This window comes from Schistocerca americana, unplaced genomic scaffold, assembly GCF_021461395.2.
Source record: "Schistocerca americana isolate TAMUIC-IGC-003095 unplaced genomic scaffold, iqSchAmer2.1 HiC_scaffold_920, whole genome shotgun sequence".
NCBI lineage: Eukaryota > Metazoa > Arthropoda > Insecta > Orthoptera > Acrididae > Schistocerca > Schistocerca americana.
The window spans coordinates 15,001-20,000 of NW_025726698.1; the positions used below are offsets into that span (position 1 = coordinate 15,001).

General features: G+C 50.9%; 1 pseudogene; it reads right to left on the reverse strand.

Moving 5' to 3' along the window:
- The window catches only part of LOC124592464, a 10,542-nt pseudogene that overhangs the window by 3,433 nt on the left and 2,109 nt on the right, over positions 1-5,000 (reverse strand).

The following is a 5,000-nucleotide window of genomic DNA, read 5'->3' on the forward strand; positions in this document are numbered from 1 at the left end:
CCAGCACATCCAAAAGGCAGATCGGTCGATAAGACTTGGGCAACTGCGGATCCTTGTCAGAGCCCTTCTTTATTATCACCACATCCGCTATTTTCCATCTGCTCGGATATGTTCCCAATTGTAGACATGAGTTATAAATTTTGACCAGATCTGGAGCAAGCTGAGGGGCGAGATATTGTAGTATTTCCACAGGCACCCCGTCAGGACCGGGCGCCTTCTTCCTGGTAAAAGAGTGGAGCGCTGCTACCACCTCCTCAAGAGAGAAAGGGTACACGTGTGCTCCATTTTCATATGGTACCAATAACGCAGCTCGTATTGCCCGCTGCTCCTCAGTATCCTCCTCAACGACGTCGTCCGGCAACAGAACTTCCATCAAAACATTAGCTGTCTCTTCCCAAGTCTTGGTGCACCGCCCATTTTCCAGCTGCAGAGTAGACAGCATCGTGGGAGATCTGATCTTCTCTCGTACAAGCTTGTACGGGACCCCCCAGGGGTCCAATCCCAGCTGCTCATTCACAAAGTTCTGCCATGACTGCCGTCTTAGACGTTGTACGGACTCCTGGTATCGAGCCTTGAGGCGACGGTAAATCCTTAGGTGGTACTGTCGTTCTTCTTGTGTGAAGCCCCTTTGGTAATTACTTCTTGCCCGCCTGACAGACCGCCTGAGCTCACTCAGCTCTGGGGGCCATGGAGTAGCCTGTTTGCGAACAAACCTTGCCACCCGAGGAACGGACGTAGCAATAGCCGCCTCGATAGATGCCACTAGTTCGTCTACCGCTTCATCCACGTTATGTATCTCCTCCTCTGATCCAAGCCCTGGAGGACGAAACTCCTGTGCCAGCCGGTTCCAATCCGTCTTTCGATAATTATAACGTTCTACCCAGTCCCCGAGATCTTCTTCAACTTCCATATGGTAATCAAAGAAAATACAATTGTGGTCACTTACAGTAAGATTACTTACAACTCTCCAGTTTCTGATGTGTGGTGCTGCACTTAGAGATGCAAGCGTAACATCTATATTGGAAACAGCACCCGCCCTTCCTGAAAAGGTAGGCGGATAGCCAGGTTGGTTTATAACATCTAATTGCATCTGCATTATGAGATTCTCCAACTCAACACCTCGCTCATCCTGTTCCACACTAAACCACAAAGGGGACTTTGCGTTTGCGTCCATACATACAATGACCGGCTTTCCTTGTAACATTCTTAAGATCCAATCCAACTGACTAAGAAATCCCATGATATGTTGTCTGAATTGACAATATACATTTACAAGGAATACTAAATGTGACATCAAGTTAAGTTCAACAACGATTACGTGATCATTACAAAATTGTGTTAACACAGTTGTTCTAATCAGCTTATTCAGAACTACAACAGCGCTCATAGGATTCTCACCGGAGAATACCACTTGCGCAGTTGCAGGAAATCCAGGAATCCGACCAGCACAGGAGGCGGGTTCTTGAATTACTAAGATGTCCAGCATGTCATCTTCCGCAATCCTTCTTAACTCTTGCGTGACCAAATGGCTACGCATTGCGTTTATCTGTAGTACCTTAAAACTCCCCATCAACCAGGGGGGTAAAAAACATGCAGGCGACTGGCGGGCCAAGATTTCGAGAGATCTACAACGTTTCTACCGTACATTTTAACCATGTCCCGGTATATTTTTTCGAGATCGAATTTACGGCCCCGCCTGACAAACACCTGCTCCACCAACTCCTTTAAATCATCAGATTGCGAAGGAATATTTGCCACGTGCAAACTTATACAATCCACGTCCTCCAAGGCTGGATAAGTAATATCTTGGCCATGTCTATGTCCAGTCCGAACAAGCTGCCTCAGTGCAACAGTCAACAATGCTGGTTCCTCAAGCCTGGTTAACCGCAACTTATGTTCAAAATCATTATACACGTCTCCAGGACCAACTGCATTATAAAAAGTGCTTGCACCATTCAACTTTGCACTATTTACAATATTTACATTAGATCTACAGTTACTACCATCGCCACCAACATCCGCAGTAGAAACTGTACTCGACTTTGCACTATTTACAAAATTTACATTTGATCTGCCACTACTACCACCACCACTACTACCACCGCCACCGACTTCATTAGGGACTGTACTCGCGCCTTGATCTGTAGCCTGTGAGTCTTGCTTCGCCGGCTCCTCCATCTTGGTTCTTGACAGTCGACTAGTTAGCCGACCGATCGCCGTCTCCAAGTCGACATCTGTTTGGATGCCGACGTCGACCATCGATCCTCCAGTGGCGCCCGGAACATCTTCTGGGCTGTACAGTGTACCTGTGGACAGAGCCTTACTAATTAACTTGCCCCGTTCCGCGTCCCTTTTAATTTTACTCGGAGATTTCTTTTTCGGCGCCTTAAGGGTCGCCATAATCAGTTCGCTGAATTATTCTGTCAAGGAACATGCGGTAGGTAGGGCAGTCTTTAGGTCCACCACACTTTCTTCCCCGCTTCTTACACGGTATACAGACCTGGGGTTTGTCCTTATTAGGACAGGCCTTCCTTTCATGACCCACCTGCCCACAATGGGCACACAGGGCATGTTCTTCCTGACAATACTTATTTGTATGGTTCAAGTCTTGGCACTTGGTGCAACGCGGCACCGCCAAGTAATCTTTAATATTTAACGCTGAATATCCAACGTACAACCTGCCAATTCTAGTAAGAGGCTTCCAAAGTTCCGGAGAGACTTCCACCACATGGTGAACTGTAAGTTTCTCCCTTGGTCCGACTTTAAATCTGAGTCTAAACTGGCTATCGAAATCCTCCCTTGTCATAGTCATGTCGAAATTCTGCACGTATATGGAATCCAACAAGCTGTCCGCACTCATATATGTCGGGACATCGTATAGGCACATCAAAGGCCTTCGCCTCCTAGGCGGTTCGCATTTGACCTTCTCAGTTAACTGAGGATTTGTCATAATGCGCTGACTGTCTTCTTGAGTTGCCGTTTCCACGATCAGTACATTTTTTGCAGTTCTTACTGTATTTATTTTAATCTTGTCTCGCTTAGGATCTATACACTTCTCGAATGCAGTCTTGACTGCTCGAATATCCTCCCCCTCTTTTGGCTTGATAAACACCGTTGGGACAACCTTCTTGATATTTTCCTGTATTGTCTCTTTTGCCGATGGCGCCTTGACCACAGGGGTACTCGCGACCGCGGCATAAGATTTTGCAACTGGTGGCTGACTCCTGAGGCGTTCGTTTTCCTTCTGCAATTCTATCAATCTCCCCTCTAACTGGGAATGAGCCATTGCCCACCTAGCAACACAATCCCGAATATTATTTATCGCCTGATTACTAATTTTGCCATTCTTTACACTGGAATCCAGTAACTTTAAGAAACGAGCATGACGCTCGGCTACAGATAAAGCATCATCGTAATTCGAATCGCCTTCAAACGCATGGTCACTCTCTACTTGTTCAGCCATCTTGACGAAATGAAGAGAGTGAAAAGGAGGCCCGTCTCTTTCCCCGGACCGGCCTCTCTGGCATGGGGGGAGGCTAAATGCAGCTCGCTCACCGGTCACGCCCCTCGACCAAGAGCTCTCTACAACTGAGCTGCTAGGTTTAGCACGCCGTGGGTACAGCGCACTAGTCCTCTTCGATGGCTGCATCATCGAAGTTTTCTCCCGCTCCCTTACCGGCGAATGCCACCCGCATTCCGGGAGAGCGGATTCACTCCCCGTCCTTCGCCCCCTACTAGGCCGAGTTCCCACCAAAAGGCTAAAGACCCGGTCCTACTCAGGTGCCGGGCCGGTCCCCCAGACGTTCGGGGGTCTGGACCCATCTAACCTAACCGGGGACATGTCACCACGCCCCGGCTTGGCGGATCATGCCCCGGAATTCCAGGGGCAGGGCGGGTGACCTTCGCCGACTTAGGCCAGGATCCCGCCGCGACAAATGCAGCCACCGGAACCGGTGTGCAAGTTGTTCAGCACACCGTCGCGCCCCTGCCCTTCGGTCGCCCGAAGGCTTAACAGCTGCACCTCGAGAAGGCGGGCAGGGACACTTGGGAAGGAGAGGCTAAGATGTTCGAGTCGCATCCTTCCCCTGCTGCCTATTACCAACCATGAGCCCACACAAATCGGGGCACATAGCATGAGACAGCCGCAGCCAGTAGATAGGGACAGCGGGAATCTCGTTAATCCATTCATGCGCGTCACTAATTAGATGACGAGGCATTTGGCTACCTTAAGAGAGTCATAGTTACTCCCGCCGTTTACCCGCGCTTGCTTGAATTTCTTCACGTTGACATTCAGAGCACTGGGCAGAAATCACATTGCGTCAACACCCGCTAGGGCCATCGCAATGCTTTGTTTTAATTAGACAGTCGGATTCCCCCAGTCCGTGCCAGTTCTGAGTTGATCGTTGAATGGCGGCCGAAGAGAATCCGCGCACCCGCGCGCCCCCGGAGGAGCACGCTAAGGCGGACGCGGCCTCGCAGCAAGGAAGATCCGTGGGAGGCCAAGGCACGGGACCGAGCTCGGATCCTGCACGCAGGTTGAAGCACCGGGGCGCGAACGCCGCGCAGGCGCGCGCATCCTGCACCGCCGGCCAGCACGAGGCCAACCAACGGCGAGAGCAGACCACGCCCGCGCTAAACGCCCGCACTTACCGGCACCCCTACGGCACTCACCTCGCCCAGGCCCGGCACGTTAGCGCTGACCCACTTCCCGACCAAGCCCGACACGCCCCGATCCTCAGAGCCAATCCTTATCCCGAAGTTACGGATCCAATTTGCCGACTTCCCTTACCTACATTATTCTATCGACTAGAGGCTCTTCACCTTGGAGACCTGCTGCGGATATGGGTACGAACCGGCGCGACACCTCCACGTGGCCCTCTCCCGGATTTTCAAGGTCCGAGGGGAAGATCGGGACACCGCCGCAACTGCGGTGCTCTTCGCGTTCCAAACCCTATCTCCCTGCTAGAGGATTCCAGGGAACTCGAACGCTCATGCAGAAA